This window comes from Hipposideros armiger, unplaced genomic scaffold (assembly GCF_001890085.2).
Source record: "Hipposideros armiger isolate ML-2016 unplaced genomic scaffold, ASM189008v1 scaffold_33, whole genome shotgun sequence".
Lineage (NCBI taxonomy): Eukaryota > Metazoa > Chordata > Mammalia > Chiroptera > Hipposideridae > Hipposideros > Hipposideros armiger.
In genome coordinates this window covers 2126444-2146490 of record NW_017731383.1, presented here as the reverse complement: position 1 = coordinate 2146490, position 20047 = coordinate 2126444, and the positions used below count along the sequence as shown (strand labels likewise).

The window sequence follows — 20047 nt, the reverse complement described above, 5'->3', positions numbered from 1 at the left end:
TGCTTTCAAAGATACCATATTTAAGATATGGGCCTTCGCTGCAGCAATCCCACTTCCAGAGATCTATCGCACGATATACTAGCACAAGTGTGAAACTACCCACATACAATATTATTCAATACGAACTATCCAGACGGGAAAAAGTCTGGAAATAACCCAAGTAACCTGGGGACAGGCTAAATAAACTTTGGCATACCCACACAATGACGTACTACGCAAAGAGAGAGGAGACTGAGGGAAGGAGAGGACCCCTGGGTACTAATATGGAGAGATTTCCAGATTATATTGTAAGGTTGAAAAAATCAAGTTACAGAAGTATCTGTGTGTAATATGCTACCTTTTATATATGACTGGGGGAAATCAGAAAGTGTGTATATTCACTTGTATTTGCAAAAAGGACACGGGAAGAACTTATCTGATAGGGATTTAGCGTCCAGGATATATAAAGAATTCTCACAATTCAACAACATAAAGACAATGCAATTTAAAGATGGACAAAGGACTTGAAAAGACATTTCTCCAAAGATGATATACAAATGCCCAATGATCATAGGAAAAGATGCTCAACATCATTTAAAAAAATACAAATCAAAACCACAATGAGATACTACTTCACACCTACTAGGATGACGATAACTTTTTTAAAAAGAATAACAAGTGTTGGCAAGGATGTGGAAAAACGGAATTCTCATACATTGCTGGTAGAAATGAAAAATGGTTCAGCCACTGTGGAAAACAGCAATTACTCAAAAGTGAAACACAATTACCATATGATCCCGAAATTCCACTCCTAGACATACACCCAAAAGAAATGAAAACAAGTACTCCAACAAATACGTACACACTTCTTCACAGCTGCACTAGTCACAATAGCTAAAAGGTGGAAACAATGCAAATGTCCATCAATGGAAGAATGGATAAACAAGCTACAGTACGTACAAACAACAGGTTATTTAGACATAAAAGAAATGAAGAAGTACTGATACACGTGACAATGGATGAAGCTTTATAACATGTTAAGTGAAATAAGCCAGACACAAAGTTCTTATATTGGATGATTCCTTTTATATATCCAGAATACATAAATCCATACAAACAATGCAGATTGGTGGTTTCCAGGGGCCAGCGGCGGGGTGAGGGGAATGACTGCTTAATAGGTGCAGGGTTTCCTTGGGAGTGATGAAATGTTTTAGAACTAGAAAGAGGCATTGAGTGGACAACATTAGTGAATGTACTAAATGCCACTGAATTGTGCATTTTAAAATGGTTAATTTTATGATATATAAACTTTCTCAATTTTAAAAAATATTTTTAAAAGAATGAAGCTAATAAAATTGGTTCCCTGTGATGGAGCAAATAGACTAGAAGGCAAAGGTGTAAGCAAGACGTCTCTCTGTACTTCCTGTACGGTTTGACCTTTGAATCCTGTAAATATGTTTATAAAGTAGTCAAAAATAACTCCACATTCATTTTATTAAATATTAGGTTTAAAAAATAACTTTTCTTTTGTTACAACATGAAGAGCGTTTCTTTGGAAAGTAACTTCTTCAGATACCGTTAAGATCTTTACAATACCTTTAACTATTAAAAAAAAAAAAGTATGGCTTGTCTTTCACATAAATTGATTATACGGATTCCAAAAGTCAACCAAGAAAGTGCCTTGAATTCTTCTTACAACAATATGACAGGTTCTGATCCACTCACTTGGTTCACCAAGCTGAACCTTCAGAGCCGGGGGTACCAGGACAGGCCAAAGATCTCTGCTCACAGGCTGGCCACCCCATCATCAGAACTGTGCTCTAAGAACGCTTATGTGCTCTGAAGAAATCAAGTCAAATTAAATGACCCAGGAAAATCAAAGATGATTTCCTAATTCATTGTTACTTTGATTTTGAGGCTTCTAAGCAATCTGTAAAAAATTCCATAGTATCTTTGTGCTTTTGGGGTTTTTTTAAAGATTTTTGAGTTACTAAAAAAGAGATTTTCTTTTCTTGTACAATAAGTACATTTAGTTTTCATTTCGAGAGCCTTCAGTTCATATGCCCTGAAATATCTTAAAATTTTAGGACAGTAAGATATCCTGAAATCCTATGTTATGTTAGCAAAAGTTAAATTTCAGAAGAAAAATACAGAACCCTCAAGAACTTTGTGATGCCCTCTGTCAGAATGTACAGGCTACATTCAATTTCTATCAAGTACAAGGTTTAAAGTAAGACTGCTCAGCTTTAGCTGATATTTTTGAGCCACACTTTTCCTGACAATACTAAAGTACTAATTTCTCTAATTCCTGATATCAAAATCACTATTTTAAATATTTTTTGCTCCAGTTTAACACTATAAAGTTTTGTCTTATTCTATAAGCAGCAAAAATATATATATGAAAGATCTTATTTCCTTTTTTAACAAAGATAAATAAACAAATTCAGTACCTCAGAAGTAGGACTTATTCTGGGATGGTTGTAATTAATATTATTTAAACCCAGCAATTGCTTAAAACATATAAGATATTTGACTAAAATCTGCAAACACCAGGAACTGGCATCACAGATTTGTTTTGATTTCTGATTACTTATTTGTAAAGAACAAAAATTAGTCAAAATGTTTCCTCTATCTTTAGGGTTTTCATACACCAAAGAAGAGAAAAATCAATATTCAACAAGGCCAGTTTTTTAACAAGGAACTCTGACACTGAAATACAGAATTCTGAATGCTAAGTAGCAATTTACAGGAACATGAGTTATTTTATATAACATAAAATATGCTTTCCTTTTTACTGTAGCTTTTTCCACAGAGTTCAAGGTATATATAAAATAAGAACAAGGGAAAGGGGAAAAAAAACACAGAAGAAAGCTATAACTGCAAAGAAGGACAAAGATGTCTGGAAATTAGAATCAGGTCTCTAGAACATCTAACCCTTTCAGTGCCTATATGCAGGGGTGGGGAGGGGGAAGGAGGAATGTGTGTGAAGCAGAATCATCTGGAGCTTCTTAAACCCACACATTGGAAGGGGAAATGAACCTGGAAAAACTGTTTCCAAAGGGCAGAAGAATTATGATTCTGACACACCATACTCTCCCCCCACCCTCACCCCCACTACTTCTGGGCAATTCTATTAAGCAAATTGAAATTCATTTTCTCTCTTTCTCAGAAAGCCTTGATACCTAGTAGAGCCATCATCTCTTTAAATGTTCATATTTTCAGAAAAGTAAATGAAAGTAAAAGGATTGTTAAGAATGGGTTAGATTTAGGCAAATGGAAGAGGAAATCAGATTTTTAATATAAAGAAATAGTAACAACAAAACTGAAATCCTTGAACAGAACGTTCAAAAGTATTTCAAGTGCTACATTTCTGTGTATTTCCTTCAGTGATGACAGTTCTAATGCAGAAAGGCTATTTGAGTTGGCAATCAACAGGCCAGGGACATGCAGGCCATCACGATACCCTGGGATTGGATAACAGATCCTTCCTCATCACCAGGGCATACAGTGAAACTCAAAATGAGGGACAAAAACATTAAGATGATCAAACAGTACATATACATATCATCTAAGTACTGAAAACCTACCAGGCCAAGGCCAGAAAACACTCTTGTGAGGGGATAAAAGTGAGTCAGCTTCCTTAGGCCACACCAGCAGGTGGGTATAGATGGAATGACAGTGATGCAAAATAATACTCCAGCTCGCCAGCTAGGCCCCATATGCTCTTACAGGCACTCAACTCCCTTAAAAGGCCCTACACAAATAGTTCTGGGTACACCAACCCTGACTCCTCCAAGCATGACAGCTTGGCAGACCCCTGTCAAGGGAGACCCAGGCCTTCCCTATGAGAAGGGGTGGGGGCTTCCACAGCTAGACAGCTTGCACCCGGAAGGAAAACATTAAATTAGCTCAGGAAGGCAGCTGGTCTAGTTTATAGACACCGTATTTGCCTAGTTTTTTACACACCACACCCTGCATACTATTCCCCATCAGGCCTCAAGACAGGTTTTAATGAACAATGGGTTATTGTGCTCCCCTCACAGTGGCCCCCAGACAGGCCTCCCTGGGCTGCCCCCAGACAGGCCCACTCTGTACAAGTGCTTCTGGGCGTCTCAGCCCACATTATTACTCTGCCAGGTGCCATCTGTATCCAAATCTCAGTTCTATCCCCAGCGAAATCCCAATCACAAAAAGAATCATCTTCTCCAGTGACTTGAATAAATGTGATTGCCAACATTAAATTCACTCTGGTGTATCATCACCAGGAATATTCCGTCTCTGTTGAGGTTTTATACTGAACCACAATTGATGGCACCTAATGCAATGGCAGGGATGAAATGACAGGTCAGTCAAGTCAGCTGCAAGCCAAGAAACCTCAAGAAGTAAAAGAAATTCGTAACATTATTTGTTGGGGAGAGGGTGGGGAGGAAGAGGGAGAGAATATAAATAATGGATTAGGAGGAAAGGACAACCAAGGTAAGTTAAAAGGTCAAGCAACAGGTAATGCCTTCTGTGTATTTTATTTGAGTTGAGAAAGGAGAAACACATTAGGGGTTCATTTGATCTGATAAATTAATGAGCACAATTATAGCTATGATTTATTAAGCAAGACATTGTGCTAAATGCTTTATATACATTATCACTTCTAATCCTTACAAAAACCTTGTGAAGACATATTCACTTTTTGTTTTATAAATGAGCAACTGAAACACAGGTTATATAATTTGCCCAAGGTCATATAGCTCATAAATGAGAGCCAGAATTTGAACCCAGGCCTATGACTCATGACACTATCATGTTAGAATGCCTATAGCCGATGGCTTAAAAGCACATTTTCAAAGTATGTATTTTAAAATGAGATATATCTACATGTGCTAATATGAAATGATCCCTATGATACATAGCTAAGTGAAAAAAGACAAGTGCACTGAGGCCAATCTCCAAGGTAATAGTATGCTACCATTTCTATAAAGCCAAAGGGTTGGGGGGAAAGATATATATGGTTGCATTATATATAAAATATCACTGAAAGAATACTTAAGAAACTGGGAACAGTTATGACCTCAAGCAGATGAACAAGGGGACTGAGGATCAGAAAAGCAGAGCCTTTTCACTACATATACTTTGGGATGGTACGACTCTAACCCAATTCATGTAATTTGTCATGAGGCATAAACACTGCATAATCAACAAAACTGTAAAAACTAAACTCCTGTTATAAAAGGATGCCTTAAACCTCCTCACTTACCAAAGCTAAATGAGGAGGCTTAAGAACAACAAAGGCACACCGATTTCAATCAAGCATTCTCTTTAGATGTTTTCACCTGTAAAGGGTATCTATTAACGCTGCTCACACCCTAAACACAGACCAAAGGTGCTGTCTCACACACAAAGCAAAAACCAGTTCCTGTGAAAGTGGGAGACTGCAGGTAGGAAATCTTAGTGAGGTAGGGAGTCACTCAAAAATAGTGCAACAAGAGAGGAATGGGCAAAGGCAAGCCCACTGCAGGTGGGCCCAGGGGAACACAGCTACAGAACAAAGCCCAGCTGTAGGAATGGGAAAGGAGGAGGAAGGCACAGGGCCACCTAAAGCAAGATGAGAAGGAATTCTCACTCCCCATTTAGTCTGGAAAGTAGAAAGATGAAAACGAAATCAAAACACACACAGACCAGGCCAGCAGAGTGGCTCAGTTGGTTAATAGCTCGCTCAAGAGTGCAGGGTTGCTGGTTCAATTCCTGGCCCGAACTGAGCTGCTGTTGAGCTGCTAAAACACACACACACACACACACACACACACACACACACACACACACCCATTTAATTTGTTGTAATTCAATGAATAATATGCCCATTCAGAATCAATAAATGTTCCTTTGCTTGCCTTAAAATATTTACTTTTAGAACTTCTATAATTTTAAACTTAGAATGTGATTCAAACTTATTGGTAATGCTTATTAAGCCCCCACCCCCATTTTAGAAAATTTAAATATCATTTGCTCAAAGAAAAACAAATCCAGCTAGCTTAAGCAAAAATAGGGATATACCAGAAAGCAAACAGGCTTGAAGAAAAGCTGGACGTCCACGCTTCAGGATGGGCTAGAACCAGAGCAGCTCTGAGGCTGCAGGGGTTCTAGAGCTCCATGAAAACAAGTCAAAAGATGACATGGCAGAGAAATGGCCAGTGGCAGCCCCTGCTGTGTCCCAAAGCCATTGTCAGAAAATGGTACATTTTTGTAAGCCAGGTGTCACCCCAACTTTAACCTACTACAATGAAGCATTCATATGTATAACACTCTAGTTTACATTTGTATTATATTAAACAAATTTATTGATAAATTCATAACTTATGCAAAACATTTAAATTTAAAGCCACATCTAATTTTCATTTCCAACTGCATGTTTCAAATCTTTTGTACATAATATCATAAAAAACTTGAATTTGTTGAATTGATTCAGTATCAGAGTTATTGGGAGAATTGGACACCAGAGTCATAAAACAAAGATTAAAAACAGCACTAACCAAAAATCAATGGTACAAATGTGTTTATCAATCCACCTTTCAAAGGAATTTTTGTTCTTACAATGAGTCCATAATTTAAAATACCTTTTTCAAATAGATGAACAAAATAAGACCCAAAACAATAATTTAAGTTCCCTCAAACAAAAAAACAACACCAACTCTCAGATCCCCATTAATGCAATCTCAGCCTGAACCATTAAACTACTTTAATACCATATTCCTCCTAAAATCCACTAAGACCACATTATGGTAAATAATAATTGCTCTCATAATTTTTAAAAAGTTGTAAGTGCTTATTGTTTGAAACTTAGAACATTCAGGAAAAATGAAAAATTTCCCACAACACAGACTGAAGCACTTTCAGCAGGCTGGTCTTTTCCGTCCACCACACTCTCTGCATATATTATAAAACTGAGTAATTTCTTTATCCATTTCAGACTTAATATCACATCCCCATTACTTTGTAAATCTATTATACTTTTCTGGAATTTCTATTATTTCTTATTTCAAAAGCAATCTAAGCCCATTACAGAAAATCACAAAATAGAGAAATGTAAAATACAATATCCATATTTCTAAGAGACAGCTGCTATCACTATCTCGCTGTGTAGTCTTCCAGACCCTTTTCTAGTTACATATGTATGAATGACCATATGTCAGACAAACTTCCCACCACACATGCTCAGGTCATATACAGAGGGCAGCACAGTGCCAGGAATAAGAGCAAGGGCTCTGGCGTTGGCCGGCATTGCATTCAAAGCAAAGCCTAGTTCCACCACTTATTAAGTGGGTGACCCTCACCTCTCTGTACCTCAATTTCCTCGTCCATAAAATAGGGCTGTAATGAAGATAGAAGGTATTGCATAGAAAGGCCTTTAGCAAAATGCCCAACACATAAGCACTCCATATAGATAAGCTATTACACTGTAGCATGCCATAAACTCATTTTTTCCCCTACTGTGTTCTGAACACCCTTCCTTGTCAGTTAGATCCACTTCTACATCTGTTCTAATGCCAACATAGCACAGTTTGCCCACGTGCTATATCAGCCACTAGAAAAGATGGCAGAAAAATTGTCATGATCAGTGTTGCAGAGAGGTGAGGAAGAATGAGGACCAAGAAAAGGTGATTAGATTTGTTGGTTAGGCAGGAAATGTTTATCTTCACCATTTTGGTCAAGGTCACCTGCTTTTGACTAATACACAGATAGGGACAGAGGACTCCAACTGACCCAACTTGTTCCCTAAAGTGGGGGAATGGGGTTCAGAGCAGGTTGGAATCCCAGTGTTTCCTCGCTAGCTTACTTCAGAGAAGTCACAGGGAAAATGAGGTTTGGCTATTAGTTTTTAGTGCGTTGGTTGCCAATAATATCTGTGATGAAATTCAGTTTATTTACCCAAGAAAGAGCAACTTTTGAAGCAAAGACATTGTGTGTTTAAACAACAAAAAAACAACAACAAAAACCTCTTAAGCTACATTTGCAGCTAATAAAAGGCTGTTTTAAATTGCTACAAAGTATCCACTGACACAGAAGCATACCACAACCTATGTTTCATGCTTTTGATAAAGAACAGCAAAGTTAGAGATGCAGGCGACCTCTGTCTTTTCAATTATAACACTCTTTGATATTAGATTTAAGTAACTTTCCAAGTCCAGGAGTTGTGGGTTAAAAACCAGCTAATCATATCAAGCTGCCACAAAACTGCAAATGTCTACATTCTCATCTGCCATTCTTTCTCATTCACTGTGCTCCTTCGTATCTTAACCACGTTCCTCTATATGTACACCTTCCTTCAAATGTTGTTTAAAAGTTTATACTTGTACATTTAAAGGAGTTCTCTGGGTCTTAAGATCCAAGTCCCATTTATCCACAGCTAAGAACTGGAATGTTAAAGGAGATCATTTTGGAATGTGTTGGCTAAACACAAAGGTGATGTTTGGTCCCACTATCTGTTTGGCAAAAGTCCTGTTATTATCTAAACACTGAATTCCCCATTCCTGTTGCTCAGTTTCTTTCTACCAATTCCTTCATCTTCGTGTTCCCAAGTGCCAACCTGAAGCCCCAGACTCTAACATGCCCAGCCTACCTGGATCCCTGCTAAGATCCTGTTTAAGCTCATCTCAGATTCTGAACCCTTTATATGGATTAAAGGGCCCTTCAGGATTAATTACATTGCATCGCAATTGTCCATGTGTCTCTGTCCCAATAAACAATGAGCTCCATGAAGGGAGGAACTGTGTTTTATTTCTCATTGTACCTTTATTGCCTTATACAGGGCCTTGCTCACTGAAAGCCCTTAGTGAGCACTGAATGCATGAATGAACTCTGCTGCCTGCCCACTCTACAATATTAGTGGAAACTGCTAATGCTGACTTTACTCAAACCACAAGGCATTTACACAGAGAGGAAATCTGAGGGACACATTGCTTCCTATCACTTAGCACTGTGCTATCTGCATCTCACTCCTTCCTTCTGGTTTCAACTTCTTTCTTCCTGAAGTACATCTTTTAGTAGTTCCTTCAGCAAGTCTACGATTGATCAACAATGTCTGTATCTGCAAAGCCTTTATTTCACTCTCCCTCTTGAATATTACTATATATGAATACAGAATTCCAGGTTGGTGGTTGTTTCTCGCCCTCAGCACTTTGAAGATATTATTCAATCATCTTCTGCTATGAACAAAATGCTTGCTAGTCTAGACATTTGTGTCCTTGGGTTGCGTCTTTTTTTTTTCTTCCTAGTGTTTCACCTACAATGTGTCTAGATATTAATTTATTTTTGTTTATACTGCCTGGGGTTCACTGTGCTTCTTGGACCTACGAACTCAGGCCTTGCACTTATTACAGAAAGTTCTCAGCCATTATACCTTCAGATAGTGCCACTCCCATGCTATTTCCTTTTTCTGGAAGCTCACAGAAGGTAACATTGGACTTCCTCATACTAAAGTTCATAAGTCTTAACCACTCATACTTCCACCTCCGTATGCCCCAGTGAAATTCCAAGCAATTTCCTCACATCTTAAAAAGCGATAGTTTTCAATTATATCTATAGCTGTTTAACCAGTCCATTGAGGTGACTTGTTTACTGACCATAATTTTCATTTCTAGAAAGTCTGTTTGGGTCTTTTCCAAATCTGTGTGTTGTTTTTCTAATCTGTGATGTTTGTTCTCTCATTACAGTCTTACCCCTTTTATCTCTAAAAATTTTAAACAAGTAATCTCTGTCCTGCGTCCCAGGAACATCTCCTGGAGAGCTAAGTCTCCTATTTACATCTGTCAACTCTCCTTCATACTGGTTCATTCCTTGTGTGGCTGGCAACTTTTTATTGTAGGTTCATTTTCACCATGAATTGTTCTTTTTCTACTAGAGTCCTAGGTTTTTCATGTGCTATGCCGGACAGTTTCAGACCCCTGATTGCTGCACTGGATTTCAGAGATCTGACCAGACTTTGTGCTAGTACCTCAGCTCGAGGGTTAGTTGCACTGTAAAAAATGTTCAATTTTAAACCACCCCCAGTGTGAGGTACAGCCTTGGGGTTTAGATGTTTCTTTTTTAGTCCTAATTATGCACACTCCCAAAAGGACAGCAAGTTTCTTTGCAGTTCCTCAGACTAGTGGGCAAGGTTTATCTTGTCCTCTTTTCACAACTGGGCCATAAGGTTTATGCAGGAGGACCTCCACCTTCCCCCTCTAGGCAGACCTCGGGTGTCACTCCTGTTCCTTCATGAGACCTCCAGGACCACACCCTTGGGGCCTGTATCCAGATCTGAAACTGCCACAGGCCCTAGCCCCGATCACACCCTGGCTGAGAGTTCTCTTTTCACCATGGCACCTGGGATTCACTGGTCTATCAGGCTCAGGAGCGCTTCTGCTTGTCCTTGTTATATTTTGTCCACAGTGTCCTTGTCTTGGTGGCAGGGTGGGGGTGGAAGTCCTCTACACCAGGCCTGGCCGCAATGTTGCTAGAAGCCTCCAGTCATCACAAAATATGAAACTGTGAAAAGATCACTTCAGAGAACTGTGATGATAACTTACCATTTTGCCAGATGACAACAGCCCACATTTTTTTTCAGCCTCAAGAACAGTTTTCAAATTGGAAAAAATAAATATCCCCAAGGCATTTTGAGATCATTTTGTCACAGCACACTTCAAATGCCTTCATAGCTCTTTTCTTGCTTGAGAATTTCAACAGTATGAGAGCACGCCTGTTGACTCCACTTTCTCACTGCCCATTCATTCTGTAAACAACTCCAATCTACTTTATACTCCTACAACTCTAGTGAAATTATCAAAAAGATAAACATTTCCTGCCTAACCAACAAATCTAATCACCTTTTCTTGGTCCTCATTCTTCCTCACCTCTCTGCAACACTGATCATGACAATTTTTCCACCCCAATGTCAACCCCAGTTCAAACACTTATTATTCCTATATTATCACAATGATTCTCCAATTCGCTCCCATCACTCCAATCTCCTCCTCCAATGTATCTAGTAAGTCACAGCCAGATTAACGTTACTAGACTCTAGTCACATCCACCATTCACCCTCCCCACTCTGTTCTACAGTGGCTCATTAATACCCAGTACTATTGGAAAAGAAAAGATGAACGAGGCATGTCCTGTCCACAAACGTGTAAATAACAACAACACTTACTGGACACATGCTAAACACCCTACCTGCAATCATATCAATTGATCCTCACAATAGTTGTATGGAGTAGGCACAATTATTATACCTGCTTCAACAAAGAGGAATAATGCTTAAAGAAGATTAGGTAATTAGAAGATTAGGGAAGTGCAGCTAGAAAGTGGCTGTGTCCGTTTTATTTTATGCCAAGCCCATCCTCTTAAATAATATATGTTATACTGTCTCTACAAATATTTATACCAAAACCCAGACCTCTCCTCTGATTGCAAAACTCATATCCAACACCTTCTTAAACAACTCTGTTTGAACGACTCAATGGTACCGTGCATTAATACATTCAAACCCAAAATCATGATCATACTGCCCAAATTGAGGTGGTCCAGCCTCAGTAAATGACTGCCCAACCAACCAGTCATGCAAGCCAAAAACCTGGACATCATCACATCTTGACATATTCTCGCTCACCCTCCATATCCAACCTATTACCAAATCCTGCCCATTTTTGTTTCCTCCTAACTCTCTCTACTCCATCCAACTCTCCTCATCTTCAACACTACTACCCTAGTCCAAGATGTCTCACCTCAAGTGCTGAAACAGCCGAATTTGTCTACAGTGATTCATTCCGATTTCTCCAAACCCATGTTCAATTATGCAACCAATATGTATTTTTTTCCCACCTCAAGGTTATGCTTTTGAAATATAGATCTGACCATTCACAAATTATGAACTCAGGACCAAAGCTTTAAGTCATTCTTTACTTCAGGGTCTGAAGCAACAGGAATGCAAAGACTGGTGATAGCTGGGTTTCAAATCACAAAGAGAAAGCCAATTTTCAGTGCGAGTCAAGAATGACACCAACACAGAGACAGAAGCAAAACTGAGAGAGATGACAAAGAGGACAGGACCTGACAGATGTCAAACATGGCTCTACTTATTCCTGAGGTGGAGCTGAATCCTGCATTTGCCAAGTTTCAAGGTATTCTTCTTGTAACACTGTGATACCCCAGGACACCCCCAATGAAATCCTTTTTTCTTAAGTAGTTCAGAGTTTCTAGCTTGCAATTAAGAGTCTTAGCTAAGGGAAACAAAACTTAGAAGAGACAAGAAGACACACTTAGAAAAAGAGGACATGCCTACAAAGGCAAAAATAAAACAAATTCCACATAAAGTAAAAATACCTTTGGCCAGATAATATATAAATATGTTCAATGTTTGTAAACTCATGTACCTCCTCCTTTAAAAGGTGTTACATAAGATGCTGCAGGGTAAAGCCATGTTTTCCTTTATGTTCTGCAAATCATCACCGCTTACTCTAGAACTAAATACTGAATAAAAAAATTAGAAGTAAAAGCATGACTATACAATAACATAAACCGTAACTTGCATCCTTGGAAACCCACTCCCTCTGGGGAGAATTTATACATGTGCTCATGTAAATAAAATGTCAGTTTCTAGTAACACTTTACCACTATTCTATTTCCTGGTTTTGATTTACATTGTCAGGTATTATAAACTTATCTTGCTCATAGCCAAGAATTTTACATATTACATAGTAGTAAGTATACTGAAAAGTAGAGTGCCATGAAAGGGAAAAAATTTAGCTGCGGGAACTACAAATTATATCCTATAGAAACACTTTTTCTGTTACCATCTGGTGGTTCATGTATTAAGTCAATACCAACATCCATAGTATAGAAGGGCCTGTCCACAAAATCATAATATCCTTTTGTTTTTCACATCACATCTACCACCTAGGGAGAAGGCAAGATAGAACTGAACTGAACTTTGAAAATAGGCCCTCATTCATGAGAAAACCATAACTGCACACTCAAAATAAATAAGGATCACACTAAAGAGAAGAATCACACTAAAGAGAAGGATCACACTAAATAGACACTACCACCTCTGTAATATACCTTATACTTATGTAATATAAGCTACAAAATCCCTCTTACTCCGAATCTAAATTTTTCCAAACTAGCCTGCATTGGTTGCTAAACTTCCCACCACTATTTATTCTTAATAAAGGCAACTACTGGCACTCCTTGAGTAGCCATACTCCTCTCCAAGTCACGATAGTCATTCTTGGATTACCTCCCTATAATTTTTTTTTTTGGAAAGATGTTTCATCTTTCTAAAATCAAGTTTACATATTTGAGAGCTTCCTAACCTCTCATGATAAGGAATCGTGTCTAGAATACAGAGGAGGCTTCTGAAAGGGAGAAAAGGGAACAAAACATTGCACCAGGGGCCAATGTCACCTATGCAATAATACGGGCCCAGAAGTCTGGCCCGTTCTCTAAAGCCCACATCTCCATAGGCTGGCCTCGTCAGTTTAAAACACACACATATCCCAAAGCCAAAAACGCTGCAGAAACTATTGTCTTAGCCCATGTTCAGCAAGCTAATCTCCAAAGATCAGTAAATTAATAAATTTAGTTAACTGACAAATCTGTTGTCGAGAAATTGGATTATTTAATTGATAGCTATTATCTTCACTAGACATTGTCTGTATAACAACAGAGTGCCAGCTAAGCCTGTTTAAGTGAAAAAATAATTCTTGTGTTAATTTTGAGGGCCTTTTGATTTACTCAAAGTCCCTGATGAAGATAATTAACCAATATAACATTAGGTTAAATGCAAACATCAACAGACACCATCTACTAATCTCTTTAATTACTGATGGTCACTGTCTAGTAAATATAAACATTCTCATATCCATCACTATTTCATATCTTCTTAAATTTCTCTCACTGCATTACTACCTCCAGCAGATTTCAATTAGCCTTGCACTTTTTTCTTCCAGCCATTTAAATAAATAAGCATCTCACATTTTAAGGAAATTTATTTCTCCAAACTTCAGGCTTTACACTGATAAATTATGGCTCTAATTCATTTTACAGAACCTAAAATTTTGAGCATGAACCCTTTTCAGGCTAGAGTTAATACATCATGTGTTAGATGACAGCACCTAAGGAGAAACATTATATTGTATCTTAGTTGTCTTCGACATTGTAACTACCCTGGAAAAAGTAAAAGAGAATTACATTCTAAGAGGCTAAGAGATATGGAGTTATAGAATCCCCAGAAAGAAGATGCGCGTGAGAGCAAGAGCGAGAGCGAGAGCGAGAGCGAGAGCGAGAGAGAGAGAGAGAGAAGGTGAAGGGCAGAAAGGATATGACAACATACAGAAGATCAGAGAATCAAAGAACAATTTTGAAGATCTAGTCTAACCCCCAATTTTTACAGGTGAGAAAATACACTTAAAGAGGCTAAAAGGTATGCTTATATTACAAGTTCGTTACAGAGTGTAACAAAAACCAGGTCTACTGACACCTAGCCCAACACCTTTTCCATCCACCACATATGCGTTTCTAGAAAAGCTTTAAAAAAAATTCTCATTCCCACAAGACCCACAGGAGACCCCAGGATCGGGGGACTGGGGCCAGGCTAAGGCAATGAGTCTCCGGCCCTAGAGCTGCCTGTCAGGAGGTCAGAACATCTAAATACTGGAATGGCAAATGTCTAAATAACAAGGGTTTCCTAAAGCAGTGCACCCATAACATCATTGCTAATTTTCATATTTGGGTATAGTAAGAAAGTGTTAACATAATGAAACGATAAGACTAATATTTCTCTAGAACAGGTCTCAGGTATAGGCTCAGTAACTGACAGGTAGGTATCCATCAAACTATGACAGACTTCTGCATTTCAAGGATTTATTGAAAAGCTTAAGACTAATCTCTATGTGCTACGACAAAAGGGTGACAGGAAGTGCCATATTCACTGTCCTAGGTGACAAAATATACTCTCTCTTGGGATCAAAGGTACAAATGCTTATAATCTTTTGTCTTAAAAGAGATTTACAAATTTAAGGGTAAATTTAAGAAAAATTCTTATAGAAGTATACAAGTCAAATTAATTAGAAAAGAGACTGTATACATTAAAATACTCCGTTACATTCGTTAGAAATGTATCAGTTCTTACCAGCATTTAACCAGATAATAAAACTTAAATCAACACTTTTACTTTTTTTTAAGATAAATCTACTTTAACTCCTCTTTATATTATGCCTTTCAACCTGATTTTCTGTCTTCACCCTCAGCTTTGCTCAACTTGCATGAATTTGGATGTAAAAGGGTCTACTTTTACAACTACTGCTTTTCTTCAATTTAAGCCACGACCTAGTCAAAACTCAGTTTCTGTGTTTTCGCTCTGTGTCTATTCCAGTCTCTAGATTTTGTCAGCTGACATTACTGGTCTCTGATCTCAGAGACACCTTGAGGAAGGCCCCAAATCCATGTCTTATAACAAAAACGCAAGGATGGAAACAACATAAAGGCAACTTGCAGGTAGAATTTAACTACAAGGTCTTCTTTGATTCCATGTAATTACCCGCTTGCTCATTAGAGTGACTTTGTTTTCCTCCATTATTTGGGGCATAGGAAACTTCCTGGCTAGGTATAATCTATAATCCCACTATGCAACTAAACTCAGCTGTGGCTAGACAAAATGCATACTAAAGCAAACTAACAAATAAAAGGTCTGCACCTGCCAAACCCCAATTCTTTATTCTCATTTAAAGGATCTGAGTGCCTGTATTTGAGTACAGATAAAATTTTCCAAGTGTTCCTCAAAGAAACAGTTGGTACACTCATAGTGGTCAGTTCTAGGATGTTCAAAGCTGCCACCAAACTGCCACAACCCATTCTCAGTTAGAATTTGACAGTTACATTATGGGGGAAAACTTCTTTGGAAAGAAAAACATCCAAATGGCACCAGTCATATTATTATGGGGTAGGGATGGGTATATGGAGGGGTTTATGCATATTCCTCTAGTCTATTTTCCAAATTATCTAACGTTAATTTTTTTTTTTACAATAACAATAAATGGACTAACCTGAAACTTGAGGTCAAGTAACTCAATACAGCATTTAGAAAACATCAACTGCCATCTTCCCTTTGCTGTTGGTCAGACTGCTCCCTGTCCCCACATGAAGGCAGAGACTACGGGATATACAGACTGGATCAGGCCGGCTGCTTTCCATTGTGGCTCCATCACTACCAGTATTGGGACCTTAGGCAAATTAGCTAATGTTTCAGTGCCTCTGTTTCCCCACAGGTGAAATGAGTACAAAATGCTACCTACCTCTCAAGGGTTGCTATGAAGAATAAATGGGCCCACCTGTAAAGCTCTTGTGCTCGGCACATACTAAGGGCTCAATAAAGGTTAGCTGCAGGTGGCTCTACATAAGACTGCATAGAGTGATAATTGCTTATTATTAGATTTGCAAGACAGTTACCAACCAAGTGGCCAGTTGCCATCTGTTAAACATGCAGTGGTCTAAAAGTGTAATCAGTGAGTACCTGAGCACTTACTAACTGCAGCATTGTCTATAAAGACTCTAGTGAAGCAGGCAGTCTGGAACTCAAGTTCCAATCAAAACTCAAATTACAAAGCTATGAAGGGAAGGAGGTCCAATGGTAAGAGGAAGGGGTTGGGTAGACAAAGCACTTCTGGGGTAATGGAAAGCCATTAAGTCCCAAAAGCAAGCTTGAATTGTAGTGAACCTGATTAACACAGTTTTGTGCTTTCTCTAGCAAACCAGTGGCAGAGAAGCCTAATTCGTAGACCATACCTAAGGCTGGGAAAGAAAAACTGTCCAGGCAGGGGTTCAAGTAGGAAGGAGTCCAGGCCACAGGAAGTCAGTCTAAGGATGACAGGGAATTGGGTGGGACTGGCCGATGCAAGGATAAAACTCTAACACCTGTGGAGCTTCTTTAAATGCACACAGTCACACTTCAGAGACCCTCCAGGTTGGAGGTGGAGCCCAGATGGCTGTAGTTTTCAATTTGAGTGGTGATTCTGACAACACTCCAGACTAGCAGGAGCTCAACAGTGTCAGGAGGAATGAACAGAATGAGTGACTAAAAAGCTGATTGAGTCTGGGAGAAATGTAAAAGTTTGAAATCACGAGCATGGAACAGGTTTAAGTGAAAATAGTTTCAAAATCCATAAAGGTCATTGAAATTGGGGTGGGGGTGCCATAGAACCACAAGGCCAGTGACAAGGTTAAAACAGAAATCGAGTCATGTGATCTCATTTAAAAGGGTTAGAACAATGGTTCTCAAACTTGACTGAACATTGGAACCACCTGGGGAGTTTTTAAATCTCCTGATGCCCAGGTCAAACTTCGAGTCAATTAAAACAAATTCTGGAAATGAGTTCCAGGCCTCAGTATTGTTAAAGCTCCCCAGTGATTCCAATGAGTAACCAAGTTCAAGAAACACGGGGCTGGAAAGGTTCCAGGAGATCAGCAAGTTTGGGAATGAGGGAAAATATAAGGCAATGTAAGTTCATGGTTCTCAAACTCTGGTGTGTACCAGAATCACCTGAAAAACAAGTGTGGCTCACTGAAGAACAAAAGAAGCTGGCCCGCTACAGGTTTCCCAAACTCCCCAAGTGATTCTGATATACACCAAAGTTGGAGAATCACAGGTCTGAGGACTGGAAATAACTCCGAAGGGGAAACTGAGAACTATGAACAACCCCAAAGCAGTAATTGAGAGCGTTCCTGCCTCTCTTGGCCTGATGAATGCAAACTTAACCTGAGTCTGTACTGAACATTACCAGAATCAATAAGCCTGTCAAAGGTCCAGCAGTAAAGCTAAGGCACCACCGACTCCACACATGTGATACTTATGATCCTGCCATCCTTCGCCTCAGAAGGCATCCTTCTAAAACACTCAGGTCTGGCTCCTTGGTGAACATCATAAAGAAAGCATGTATTGCCACCTGCCTTTCAGAATTAAAGACTTGGATCTTTAGGAATCTAGAAAAGTTACAGACAGACATACAGAGACAGACAGACACACACACACACACACACACACATACACACACCAATAAGCTGAGTATATAACTCAGAAATTCTCATTATTGTGTAGAAAGAAGAAACCCCTCGACTATTAAAGTTACATTTGGAAGATCTGAACTGGGTGTTTCACATAAAAGTCAGTTAAGTACTTTGCCCCTAACTTAGAGTATGTAACTATATGTAACTCAGTCTCTGTAACTATATGTAACTTTTACTGGTCAATATCGCACTTATTTTCTTCCAAGATATCATGACCAAGCCCAACCACATGAAACACCATTAAAAAAAAAAACTTAAACAGAAATTAACAATTGCTTCACTAGTTACAACTCAGTGGTAAGTGTTCCATTTAGAATGTTACATTTTATCTGATAAGATTCAAGAGAATACATTCCCTTGCATAGGACTAACTCATCATCCCATCAGAAATCTCTACAGCAGCACCAGAATTTTCATTTTCAAGATACATGAGCTTTTGTCAAATAGTGACATCTCTCCTGTAATATGAATTTTCAATATGATATAAAAAATGATGGATATATTACACATTTCACAGAGCACAGAGAACAGAAACCTGTCAATGAATTTCAAAGTTCTGACAACCTATTTGAAATTTTACACTAAAAGATCTGTACACTTTATAAACCATGTAAATGTAAAACAGGTACCAATGTTTTTTACCGGTGGCAAGGAATATTTCTCCCTAGCAAAGTTTAACTTGCTTTAGTACTTTTTTTTTAATTAATATATTTTCATTATCATTATGTTGTAAAAATGCAACATGTTCTACAGCCTTCAAAGTGCAACTGATAAAAACTTGAAATCCGTGTAATACACTTCAAAACAAAACCAGATTTGTTCTCACCATTTGAACTTGTGCACCAATTTTCAAAGGTATTAATGTACAAGGCTTACTGCAAAGTGCAAGTCACTGTTTTTAAAGAAAGGAAAACTTACCAATGAACACCGTTTCTATTTTTAAAGGTCATTCCTAAGTGATTTAGATGTCTTTGTTTGAACCTGGCTTTTCCAGCAATCTACAGACCCCACTTTACAAAATGACTTAATAAAGGCTTTTCTACCGAGGTGCGTCATTAAGCCGAAAGCAGCACACATAAGTGAAACGAAAGATTTTCCAAGTAATGGAGGAGTTCAATTAGCCAGAAACACAGCACTGTTTTCACGTTGTCGCAAAACACGAACGCAGGCATTTCTGAAAACCTTGGGGGCACCACCGCTCAGGTAACACAGGTCCTCGCTAACCGAAGAGCTGGGAGTCGGCCGCCCAACTCCCGGCTGACGGCGCTGGGTCCAGCCCTCCCCGGTGTCGCTGCCTCTCCATCACCGCGCGCCGCCGCGCGGACGCCCCCTTCTCGGGAGGCTGAACACAGCGGCGCGGAGCGGAGCGCTCCGGGGGGCGGCGAGCCGCACAGCCCGTCCCGCGCCCGCCTCGCCCGAGGGGCCCGCCCGCGCGCCGGTTTCTCCCCCTCGCCGGGCGCCCGCGTCCGTCTTCCTTTCAGACCCGCAAACTTCGGGGCGAGAGGATGCTCACCAGCACGGGGTTTCTCAGGAGCCCAGATTTCGGGGGCACGGCTCGGCCACGAGGGGCCCCCCCCGCCTTTTCCAGGGCTCGCTGGGCACCCCCAGGGGGGCTTCCCCGGCTCAGACGCCCGCCGCCGGCGTCTAAACACAGCGGGGAGGCTGCGGGCCCCGAAAGTTTTGCCGTCAGCTGCCGGGCCCCCGCGCGCGGCCGGGCGGCTCCAGGTGACCGGCACCGGGTCCCCGCGAGCCCAGCGTCGACACCGCCCACCGTTGGCGCGTCTCGCCCGGGAGGCGCCGGCGGCCGCGGCCCCCAGCTCAGGTGAGGGCTCGCGGGGCCGGGCGTCCACACGGAGCCGACGGCGCGCCCCCGCCCGCGACCCCCGCCTACCTTGCGCCAGCGCCGGGAGCAAGTGCAGCTGCAGCGCCAGGAGCGCCCACCATCCGCGCCGCCGGCCCGCGCTCAACTTTGTCGCCGGCC

At 40.1% G+C, this 20047-nt stretch overlaps 1 protein-coding gene across 1 annotated transcript in view; it reads right to left on the bottom strand.

The window, feature by feature from the left end:
* Positions 1 to 20017, bottom strand: part of SDK1 (sidekick cell adhesion molecule 1) — a 688889-nt gene extending 668872 nt beyond the window's left edge. The window contains exon 1 of the mRNA XM_019637402.1: positions 19958 to 20017. The gene's annotated coding sequence lies outside the window, so the exon portion shown is untranslated. The remainder of the gene's footprint in view (positions 1 to 19957) is intronic.
* Between the last annotated feature and the right edge of the window lie 30 nt (positions 20018 to 20047).